The sequence below is a fragment of the Silurus aristotelis genome (genome assembly GCF_946808225.1).
Source record: "Silurus aristotelis genome assembly, chromosome: 29".
Taxonomy (NCBI): Eukaryota; Metazoa; Chordata; class Actinopteri; order Siluriformes; family Siluridae; genus Silurus; species Silurus aristotelis.
Genome location: NC_139602.1, coordinates 8,957,219 through 8,970,551, shown reverse-complemented (window position 1 = coordinate 8,970,551; position 13,333 = coordinate 8,957,219).

Genomic DNA, 13,333 nt, shown 5'->3' with positions numbered 1-13,333 from the left:
GGCTCTGAACGTGTGCTTCAAATGCGTCCGTATACACCAGAGATAGATTCCACTTTCCTGTTCCATTTTTATTTTCACCGTTTCAGAGTTAAATTCATTTACCAGTCTAAATCTTGAATAATTCGAAGCTCTAAGCGCCCGAATCAACCAATCTAATGAGACAATAATCTGTTTATACAGTGACTGTCAAGCCTGGTGTGTAGGTTTTAAGAGACACATGCATCTTCCTTTTGTTTATCTGCAACAAACTAGGTAATTTAACAGTATGAAGATTTACTTTGACCAAACAAAAATAAAAATGTACAGACATTGAACTTTATTTGTTCATCGTAAAATCCTCCCTTAGCATTAATAACAGCTTTACACACTTTTGGCACTCGGACAGTTCATTTCTCTAAAAATTCATTTCAAATTCTTTGCTATTCCTTTTGTAAAACTCGCCAAAGTGTTCTTTTCTACTCTATCTATCTATCTATCTATCTATCTATCTATCTATCTATCTATCTATCTATCTATCTATCTATCTATCTATCTATCTATCTATCCATCCATCCATCCATCCATCCATCCATCCATCCATCCATCCATCCATCCATCCATCCATCCATCTATCTATCTATCTATAAATGAAGGAAAATTGTGTTTTGTGATTTTACAGAAGAGAAAACACCAAAGTATAAATGGTTCATGAAAACTGTTTTTGCTAACCTTTCTTCAAGATGTCCAGCTTTTCTTGAAAAGTTCTTCTTATAAACGTCCTTGTAAGTGTATCTGCGACCGAATACATTTATTTTCCTCTGCCGGCCGTTGTAGAATAATTTTTTTGTAATTAAAACCTCACAAATATATTTAAACTTGTGCAGTTTGCTACAGGTGCGTTTTGCGATCCCTGACTAGTGCACTCTCTGACCGTCCAATCAAAGGAACTGAAAAGTCTGATGTTATTGTAAGCCTGCTAGATGGCCTTGAAGGGGCCAATCTGAAATCTGATTGGTTCATTTTTATGTATATTAAGCTACAAGGCATCCACAGTGCTGATTCCTGAAGGCCTCATGACAGATATGGCCCTGATGGCCTGCCATATATATACATACATAGATACGTACATAGATACATACATACATACATACATACATACATACATACATACATACATAGATACATAGATACATACATACATAAATACATACATACATACATACATAGATACATACATACATAAATACATACATACATACATACATAGATACATACATACATACATACATACATACATACATACATACATACATACATACATAGATACGTACATAGATACATACATACATAGATACATACATACATAAATACATACATACATACATACATAGATACATACATAGATACATACATAGATACATACATACATACATACATACATACATACATACATACATACATAAATACATACATACATACATACATACATTTTGCAAGAAAAAAACAGTAAAAGAGAAAAAGCTGTGGCTTTGCTCTGTTTCTTTGTTTCTATATTCATCACTTTCAAAAAATAAAAACAATAAAAACCAGCAATAATAAAAAAAGGTGCACTTTTAAAACGAGTTTTATCAACAAACCGTCCTTAATGTCATCATGATTACGTCTCAGTCTCAGGTTTATAGGCGCAGAGGTAAAAATTATGAGTCGTAGTGCCACTTTTATCTTCATGGCTGGGTGATAAAAAGCTCTGAGAAAACTTTGTACCATAGTGACAAGAAAAAAACAAACGTGTTTATTCATGAAACCATTTGCTGCTTTCAGGCGACATAGCAAACAAAAGAAGTTTGCGCTCCGTACTTTATTCCAATTTGTAGTCTTGCAAAAGAAAATTATTTAGTTCCCATGTTTAAATAGTAAACATCTGGCTGGGTGTAAATGTTGTTTGAGGGGTTTTCTGACACAAAATTAGCACCCGGCTATTAATTAGGAAGGCTAATTACTGCAGGTCATTCATTATATTTGACACAAGCCGGTCGGAGTCTCAACCGCGACGTGTGCTCATTTGCATTTTAATTAAAACAGTGACCGTTGTAATTAATAAATTGGGTGACAATGAGGACGTTTTGCTTGGGTGAGATTTTGAAAGTGTAAACATACTCTTTAGATGGACAAAGGTTTGTTAAAACCAAACCATATGTGCTTTTTGAACATCCCAGTCCGCATTTAGTCCTCATTTGCTGTTATAATAACCTTCACTCTTCTGGGAAGATGTTCTACTAGATTTAGATTTGTGTGCTTGTGCAGATTTGGGCTCTTTCAGCCACAAGGGTGTTAGTAAAGTCAGGTAGTGATGTAGGTGAGATGAAGAGGGCTGGGGTGCAGTCAACGTTCACATTCATCCCAATGCTGTTCAATAGGGTTGAGGTCAGACCTCTATAGCAGGAGATCTTCCATTCCAACCCATGCAACTTCATGAAGCTGGCTTTGTGCTGGAACAGGTTTGGGTCTCCTAGTTCAAGTGTAGGGACAATTTAAATCCACCACATCCAAAGACATTCTATAGAATTGTGTGATTCCATCTTTGTGTTGACAGTTTAAGAAGATCCACATATGACTGGAAAGTTCAGGTTTCCTAATAAATTTAGCCTATATAGTGTATACTCATAAAAGTGGTTATCATGTGTTCCTTTATTATGCTTGTGAGCAAACAATGGTATTTGACAAAATGTTTAGCTGCAATGCTTTGAAAATATCTAATGCAATTGTGGCTGTATGACGTTGGCAGAACGTTACTCGCACAACATTCCAGATAATAATTTGGTTCAGAAAACTACAAAATAAATAACCGAATAATCCCCGAGTCACATGACTGTGGGATCATGACAACCCTGATATGCTTGTGGGTGTGCTTTTATCAACAAATCAAGGAACCAAGAAAAATCAAAAATAAACCTCATGTGCACCCACCACCATGCTTCACTGTGGGTTCTTAGCAAAACAAGCAGTGTCAGATTTTACCCAGATGTCTAATAGCATTTTTATCTCATCCAACAGAAATGTTTTTTTCAATATAAGCACCGAGAAAAATTCAAATGTACTTCCTGTCGTTTATCTTGGAATTTGTCATAAATAATTTTTGCTACTCTTCCTACAAATGATGTCCAATTAACTCCAAATTTGGCATCTTTAGATCAACCTGGACAAATCAATAATAAATAAAGAATTGTAATAGTTACTAATAATTCAAGAATATTTTCAATACTCTAAATGCTTTGGTGTAATAATGCAAATTTCACACTAAATCCACCAGACAGGAAGTGAGGCTGCATCTCTCTAACGATTATGTGCACTGTCACTAAACTTTGTTGCAAAATGACCTGATGCTACACAACAAATGCTATCTTCACCTACTGGTCAAAGTTAGAATAACATGCTATAAATATTTGCCTCCATTTGAGATTATTCTATTTTGAGTTTTGTTTATTTTTTTTTTACTTGAGCATTAATACAAGTTCATAAACACATCATATCACATAGTCATAGCACAGAGTTTGACAGCATGGGATGGAGTTCATGTGACGGGGAGGTTTGAATTGAACAGCTTTCTAGCAAAGCTAGATGCTAGTTCCCATTTCTGCACACCTCCTAGCCTGGTCTAGAGTGAAAGGGAAATGAATGCTTTAGCACTAGAAGCACATACTGTAGCCTGTGTAGATGGAAACCATTTTTTTTTTTGCTACTCCACCTCTAATTTTGTTCACTAAATTTGCCGCACATCATCTTCAATCCCTGCTTCCCATGTGTTCATCTACACCTTTCCTTCTACACTCAGGGATTCCAAACACTGTCTGTGACTACACTACACATCGTGAGCAAATCGATCTTGCATGGCAAAAGTTTTGCCTTCGCCTTCCTTAGGAAACAGTTGAACCGCCCTTCATGAGTTTGTACATTGGACTTTGAGGATAAACAACCTCTTAATTGCTACTTAAAAAAACATTCTACATATGCTGTTTCTCCATCATTCTCCATGGAGGAGTTGGTGTTGGATCTATAATGATCTCAGATGTTGAGCTAATTAATGAGTTGCTCAGAAGATCCTGGTTCCTCAACTCCAACTGACTGTAGAAAGGACATTACTCATAATCACACACTCCGGTGCTCATGATATTTCTCTCTTTCGGTGTTTTGTGTTGTTTTTATGATTTATAATCACACTCTTGATATCACCCAAATGAGGATGGGTTCCCCTTTTGAGTCTGGTTCCTCTCAAGGTTTTTTCCTCATACCGTCTATGGAAGTTTTGTCCTTGCCACAGTCGCCCCCCAGGCTGCTAATCAGGGATAAATACACATCTTTTACTTATATTAAAATTTTATGTTCTATAATTCTTACAATCTGTAAAGCTGCTTTGAGACAATGTAAATTGTGAAAAACGCAATAGAAATAAAGTTGACCTCGAACTTGATTTTGTAGTGTGAACACAGTTTTTTTTTCAATTCACAGGAACTCTGCGCTGTTGTACTTTCTCAGTAACTTCAACAAAGTGTTCCGTCCTGAAGATTTAAAGAAGCAGGGGCTTTCTGAAAGGAACAGAGACTTAAAGCTTTATCTGTGGACGTATTTTATCAGGCTTTCGGAGATGTATGAACATTCTGTACCATTACGAAATAATAAAATCAAATGAGTCATAAAAGTTTATAGTCAGTTCGAGAGGAAACAGGCAGGCGATAGAGCGATGCTTAAACTGCTAGAAAAGTCATTTTGTTTTGTAGTACTAATAATGTGTTAATATTCTTCCTGCTACTTATTGCAAGTATAACAAGTTGTACGAAGTCCTGTGAGCAATTATTCTGGTATAAAAATCTTTTTTTTTTTGACCACATCTGAATTCAAAATGCTAAGAATGTAATAAGATTAATGATAAGAATATTTTGACCATGTAAGGACTTTTGGGTCATCCCAATCTAAATGATACTGAGACTAATGTTCTTATTTCGGCTTCTCCCATTAGGGGGCGCCACAGAGGATCATCCGTCTCCATACCCCCCCCTGTCCTCTACATCTGCCTCTTTCAAACCAACTAACTCATGTCTTCCCTCACCACATCCATAAACCTCCTCCTTGGCCTTTTTTTTTTCTCCTTCCTGGTGGCTCCATCCTCAGTATTCTCCTACTGATATACCCCATGTCCCTCCTCTGCACATGTCCAAACCATCTCAATCTCACCTCCTTAACCTTGTCTCCAAAACGTCCTACATGCACTGTCCCTCTAATAAACTCATTTCTAATCCTGTCCATCGTCGTCACTCCCAATAAACATCTCAACTTCTTCAGCTCTGCTACCTCCAGCTCCACCTACTGTCTTTTACTCAATGCCACTGTCTCTAATCCATACAACATCTCAGGTCTCACCACAGTCCTATAAACTTTCCCTTTCACTCTCACAGATACTCTTCTATCACAATGATACCGAGACTAATGATTTGCTGAAATATAGCGAAATGATGCCAGTGGTATGAGAAGAAAACAAAAAAATGTATTTGGATATTTATTTGGTGTTCAAGTGCGATCACAGTTGGTACAAACAATGTTTTAAATCGGTGTGTTATCTGATGATGATTCAAACTTTTCACTCAATTAATTAGGAATAATTTCAATAAAAAAAGGTATTTAATAAAATGTGTGTTAACTGACGTCCGTGTAAATAATGGTAATATAATAATGGTAAAATGGTGAAATTATTGTGTTTAAAAAAATTTTTTTCTCTAAATGTAAAATATTAAACAAATTTTACATTTATAGTTACAATATTATTTTGTGATTTTGTTTATACTGTATTGGTTTGTGGGACTCGAACAACCCGGATGTCAAATAACAACCAATGAAATTCCTTTTTTACTTCCAGCTTTCGGATCGGATGTTATATTGGAAGATAATGTGCACTTTTCTCTGTTTCCTGACTAAAACAAAAAAATATGAATCAATGCAACGTCCATGTACGTCCATGCAAGGACTCAAATGTCTCCTTTAATTAATTTACTCTTTTACATTTCCTTCTTTCTTTCTTTCTTTCTTTCTTTCTTTCTTTCTTTCTTTCTTTCTTTCTTTCTTTCTTTCTTTCTTTCTTTCTTACTTTTTTAATATAATTTGAATTGATATAAATGTGTAATCGGAGTTTTGAAAATGTCCAGATTTTTTTCAATTTGAATATTATAATGTTTTAATTATGATTACAAGCACTATTACAATATCACACTATATTTTACATATATGCATATATTATTTATAAATATTGTAAAATATTATAATATGAATCAGAGATGAAAAAAAGCATAGCAATTCATCAAAATTGGAAAACCATTTTTTTTGCTTGCATTCAAACAAGCGTCATTTAACATGTTGTCCATTAACATATGATTCTTGCTATTTATTTACAGTAAAGCATCCCAGCAGAAGGAAAATGGGATTTGACTTATTTCATTTTCAACCTCCCAGCATTTAAATGCCAAACGGGAAAATCCATAGCTACATTTATGGTCTTTTTTTCTACATTTATGGGGTGGATATGGCTGCAGGCTGTATTCAAGTAAACACATAGTAGAGTCCATAACTCAAGCAATGGAGCTGTTTTGTGTTCTGCAGTTCAGCCATTTTTGAGATTTGACATAATTTGCTGATTTCTGAGGTGATTGTCCGGAGTTTCGAGGAAGAGACGAGCAACGATTCAAGCAGCATTGCGCCAAAACAACTTTTCTTTTTCGGATTTCAAGATGAAGATTTTCGCCGAAGGCAAACGAGTCCTCGAAGTGAACCTGCAATTATTTTTCCATCTGATATCCCGGGATGCGTTAAAGAGTATAACATTAATGCGTTATCCCTTTCAGAGGCAAAACGCAGGCATACTGTGATCACGATGAACCAGTCGAGAATCGGTTGTTACAGGCAACAGTCTTTAACTAAATCATGCCAATGGCTTTTCTTGTGTAGCACCAAATAATTTATGTTGTGTCACTGCAGCCTACTATTTTCGTCCCCGGTTCTCTTGATGGCCCGATCCCCCTATTTATCCCCAAGAGTGCTAGGGCTCTAACCCTCAAATCGGAGTGCCACTTAGACTCGAAGGCGTGATAAGAGACCTTTCAGCGAAGTAACATGGAGGAATTTGTTCCTTCTGTGAAATGACTCATGGCTCCTCATTAATATCCGTGCTATGCTCTGAGGCATGATCCTAGAAGCACGGCGCATGCATAGATAACATATATTTCTTTATCTAATTGCTCGTGTATAATTTAGGTCATTTTCTAGCTAGGGGATATGAATCATAACACTAGGGATTTCACTGTGTCTTCAGATGACAATGTTTTGGTCTGAAGTGGGTGTGGCCCATCCAGAGGTTTAGATATTACTCGGTTTAGACGTTTTGGTACACCTGACTTTTCCAGCCAAATGTGGTTTGTCTCAAATTTGTAACCACAAAGTTGGAGACTTAAAGCTGTTCCAGCATGATCATGCTACTGTGCAGAAGACAGCAAAATGAAGAATCGGCTTAAATGGGTTGGAGTGAAAGAGTTCGAGTGCCCTGCTATAGAGCTCTGACTTTAACCCTATTGAACACCTTTAGGATGAATGTGAATGCTGACTTCATCCCAAGGTTCCTCACCTCACCTACATCAGAACCCGACTCAGTACTAACACCTCTTGTGACTGAATGAGCACAAACCTCAAGTTCACTTCAACATCTTCCCAGTAGAGTGGGGATTATTATAACACCAAATTGGGTCTACATGTGGAATGGGATGTTCCAAAAGCACATTCTTATGATCAGGTCTTTACAAACTGTTGTGGGTGTGCTCTTCTTGGAAAATAAGCGACATAGTCATTCCTTCCCTTTCCTCCAACACCTTTTTGTATTTTCTCGTTCATTCTCAAATAAAACAAACAAAAATTGTCATGTCACACAGTTTGTCATGTAACGCATAAACCGGACCTGCTCTAAAACCCGAGACTCTTTTCCAGAAATGTTAAATAAACTTCATCACATCTCCAAGTCAAGTCAAGTTTATTTGTATAGCGCTTTTCACAACAGACATTGTCTCAAAGCAGCTTTACAGAAATCAACAGTCAAGGTGAACGATGTGTATTTATCCCTGATGAGCAGCCGTGGCGACTGTGACAAGGAAAAACTCCCTTAGATGTTATGAGGAAGAAACCTTGAGAGGAACCAGACTCAAAAGGGGAACCCATCCTCATATGGGTGACATCAAGAGTGTGATTATAGTCTTTAAACAATACAGAACACTGGAGAGTGAGAACTAACATGAGCACTGGAGTGTGTGATTATGAGTAATGTTCTTTCTACATTCTTTTACAGTTATTGTGGTTATAAAACTAGGAGCTACTGAGCAAATAAAATAGCTCAACATTTGCGATCATCACAGATCCAACACCAGCTTCTCCATGCCAGGGCCTTTAAATACTTCAACAATCTTCACTACACAATTCTTATTTATTTACCATAGAATCTAAAATGACTAAATCTATCCAACGAGATAGATGCTATTTGGAAAATGAATCAAGACCTGACCAATCAAGCTAGAGAAGTACTGTGAATAAAACATGGTTTATCCTCGCTCACTGAATTCTACGTACAATAGGTAGGTACAGTATATCAAGTCTAGTCAAGTCAAGAAGCTTTTATTGTCATTTCAACAGCTGATGCAGTACACAGTGAAATGGAACAACATAGAGCTAGGAAAAAATAAAGTGTCTTAGCCACATGAACTGCATCATGTGCAACCTCGTGCAAACAGTGCATGACAAAAGACAGGTACAGGACAGATACACAAAAAAACACAAAATAGCTGGAACCAGTAGGTCAACATTAATGTACAACTGTAATTTTGACCTCAAATCAGAGTTTCTCAACCGTGAGTCTCGACACTTTATTATTACCTGTGTGGTTTTGCCCTTTAAGAGCCACTATCCAAATATACATATGGTACAATTTCAGGAAACATCATTTCACAACATCACTTACGGCTTATTCAGCTCATTATTAGAGCTCATAAATGTTGAAAAAACATCCCTGGAACATTTCTTTTGGGCAGGAAAAACCCAAGCAATGGTAATAATGAGGAGAGACAGCTACTGATGAGGTAAAGGAAAACAACACAGAGCCTGTTAATGAAATAATGAGATATATATCATCTTATTTTTACTTACATCTTCATTTTATTTTGTGAGTTAAAATGATTTTCAGATTTTCAAGTTGCTGGTGGTACAGTGTGCAAGGTTGCATTTAACTCTGTGTCTGACAATCTTGGTTCAGAGTTTACATGTTAGATGCTCCTGGTTTAAAGCTTGGTTTAGGTTAAATATTTGATTTAGAGGTACATATCTTAATCTTGAAGCTGATACAGCTTGACATTAGCACACATCTCTGCAACTACACCCTGGACTTCCTTACAAACAGACCACAGTCTTTCTGACTGAACACAGTCACCTCCTCCAGTCTCACTCTCAGCACTGGGGTTCCTCAGGGATGTGTATTGGTCTCCTTTTCTATACTCCCTTTTCCCTACCTGCCTATGCCTCAAAACGCATCGTTAAGTTTGCAGATGACACCGCGGTGGTAGGTCAGAGGTAACGATGAGACGGCTTACAGGAAACTATTAGCATGGTGTGAGGACAATAACCTGAAACTCAACAAAAAAAAAGATGAAGAGGTCATTGTGGATTTTAGACAAGCCGGAAATCACGCTCACGCTCCCATTCACATCTATGGAGCTGCTGTACCCAGCTTTAAGTTACTTAGAGTCAAATCTCTGAGGATCTCCCCTGTTCTCTGAACTTTTCTATCCTGACCAGGAAGACCCCACAGCACCTTTTTTCTGAGGAGACTTAAAAAGTTCTATCTGTGCTACAGGATACTGGAGAGCTTTTACAGCTGTACCATTGAAAGCATCCTCACTGACCGACTACAAGCTCTTCAGAGGGTGGTGAAAACTGCTCAATGAATCATCGGCACACAGCTTCCCAACTTGGAGAACATTTACAGTAAACGCTGTCTGCAAAGGCCGAGGGGCATCATCAAAGATACCTCTCACCCCAACCATGGACTATCCCTTCTCCCAAATGCTACAGGTGCCTCAGAGCCGCACAAACAGACCGAAGTATAGCTTTTCTCCTGTAGTTCTTACTGCTCTGAACAGCTGATTCAATACTGCATTGTCATTTTCTGTGTATTTTGCACTGCTTATCCACTACACTTTTCTTTTGCTCCATCCATAAGTCACATGTGCAATACCGTACATTCAACCCATATTTATACTGTATATACTGTATCATACATTCATTCATACTTGGACATAACTATATCATGTCATTTGAGCATATTATCTTCTGACATCTATGCATAATATTTGCACACTATATTGTATATTAGTATATACAGTATACCATTTTTATTATCTACTGCACCTTCTGTACATTAACCACCCTCACCCCTGTGTCTATGGATCTCATACCCTATTTATCTTACTGCTGTTTATTGTAAATAGGCCATTTATGCACTTCTAATTAGATGCTAACTGCATTTCATTGTCTCTGTACGTGTACCTTGCACAATGACAATAACATTGAATCTAATCTAATCTAATCTAATCTAATCTAATCTAATCTAATCTAATCTAATCATTCTCGGTAAGGAAGTTTTCAAGTAAAAAAATAAGCCTCCTCCCCAAAAAGTTGGCTTTTACAAGGAACCTGTTGCTCAGTGGGTTACATCATAGACTGGTGTTCTGTATGTTAGAAAGTCCTGGTTTAAACCTTGCTTTAGATGGTTTTCAGCCGAAAGTATTTACATATTGGTGTAAAGCAACAGATAAACCGCTTAAAAAAAAGCATGTCTGACAGAAAGTGCTGGTGATTCAGCGGATAAACGCACTAATATATGACTTGCTTCAGACTTTGTCTTTTCTTTGTAAGTACTCTTTGTGGATCATTAAAAGAAGCCCATATAAAAAAATTGGTAAGATTGAAAGCACAGTGGGCTCAGTGGGCTCAGTGGGCCAGAGGTGAGGTCGGGGCCGTCACTGCGAACACACAGGATTGTGACCGCATCTGGTGAGCTAAAGGTGGAGGTGTTGGAACCCAGTGGGACACTTATTCAGGCAAAGTGAGAGAAAGAGAGTGAAAGCCAGTATGTCCCAACTGGGGCTCCTAGAGAGGTGGAAGGCAGAGTTATGCTGCTCTGGGCTTCATATATATATATATGAAGAATAAGGGGAGCCTCCAACCAGGGATGCCATCAGCAAAAGGCAAGTGCACTCCACAGAACCTCCACAGCTGATGAGTTTTTTATGCTCCTTTATCTTTACTTCGGCTATTACATGGGAAAAAAAGATGGGAGTGAAGCCTCGAACCAGGGACACCATCAGCAAAAGGCGACTGGTGGGGCAGCTGTAAGTTTTTCTTTTTCTTTTTCGTTGTTGCTTAAAGAAAGAAAGAATGAATGAGGCGAGCCTCAAACCAGCAGAAAAGGTGAGCACCTTCCGAGAACCGCAACTGCTGTAAGGACTTTATCTTGCCTTCTGCAGCTACTAAGAGAAAGAAAGAACAGGGCAAGCCTCAAACCTGGGATGACAGCGGATAAAGGTGAGAACCTTCCTCGGGCATCACAGATCTTTTGCTGCAACAGCTGGAACGTTTTTTTTTGCACCCTCATCTTTTCTTCCACCATTACTTAAGGCAAGAGCAGGGGAAGCCTAGCGCCAGGTCGCCAACGGCGAAAGGCGAGAGCCTTCCTAGCATGCCACGGAACCTCTATTGGTGCTATCTGCTATAAGTTTTGTTTTTTTTTACTTTATTTTGACTTCTGTATCGACTTAAATAAAGAAAGAACAAGGTAAGCCTCCAGCCAGGGATGCCAGCGGTGAAAGGTAAACGCCTTCCTAGAGCTCTTAAGAACCTCTGCCCCTGCAGCGGTTGTAGTTTTTCTTTGCTCCTTTGTCCTGCCTTCTGTTGCTACTCAAATAAAGCAAGAATGAGGTGAACACAAGTGCTCTCCTAGGGCACCACAAAACCTCTGTCAGGGCGTTTGGCTGGAAGGGTTTATTTTTGCCCTGTTATCTTGCATTCTGACGTTACTTACAGAAAGAAAGAACGATGGGAGCCTATGCGTTTCTCTTGTACGTTGCTGAACCGCTTCTCAGGGAAGAATTCTCTAATAAAGAACCACATCAATCCAGTGATATCTTTTATTCATTCAGATCTCTTTATATGGCATTTTGCGATGCGGCGAGCGCTCACAAGCAAGGACACATTTATTATCGTTGCTGTGACACGTGAAGCATTGTGGAGCTTTATATCCAGCTTCCATTCAAGAGACGGATTTTGAACATATCCTGCTCCTGGAAGTCATTTGGGTTCTTAAAAGCAAAATGAATCGCAGCTTACAAAAGGTGTAGACGGAATTTAATGGGTGATGTCATTTCAACCCGAGACCGAACTTGTGGCGTGGATGCTGGCAAATGGCGGAAAAAAGATGTTACTCCTCTTTTATAGTAATGTCATTAAAAATGTATTTGAATTTTGTCTAATGACGTGTAGTTAATTGTTGTCTATGAACCCAAGCAGAGACAAGAGGAAAGATTCTGGAGAGGGAAAAAAAACACGTGTTCTGTTCTCAGGATTTGGGGATTATAGTATCAGGGAAATCTGAACGTTTCCCCTGATGGACAGGCTAATCTCCTTTCGCACTCATGCTGACCGACGATCTGGATCAAACGTCATCGTTACCAGGATTTTTTGGAGCTGAGATATTCCTTCTCAGAAAAAAAGAATATAAAATACACATTTTAACTGGCAAAGCGTAGGCAAGCAGAGTACGTCGCTAGGGTACTAAATTATGAGTTTAAAGCTCCAGCTAAATCGCCATGAATCTACAGTCACAAAAATATCCAATTTGATTTACGGTGCAACAGAAATGCAGACGTTTTGAGATTTGAGCGTAACAGTTGCTGTATGTTTAAGTGATTCTGGTCATAAACTCTCAAGAAAATGTAAGGATGACATGGAACGATGGCGGATACGTGGCACAGAAGGTGAATTGAAGCAAATGTTGAAGCAATTTATGAGTCACAACAGACTCATCTTTACTACATATATTTAATGTGTTTACTATAGTAAAACTCGAATTCTTTAGTGACGTAGACGTCGAAAAACCAATCAACGCTTACTGAACAGCCAGACTGAATCAGAAAGGGTTTTATTGCAGAGTCTGCTCACACACACACACACACACACACACACACACACACACACACACACACACACACACACACACACACAC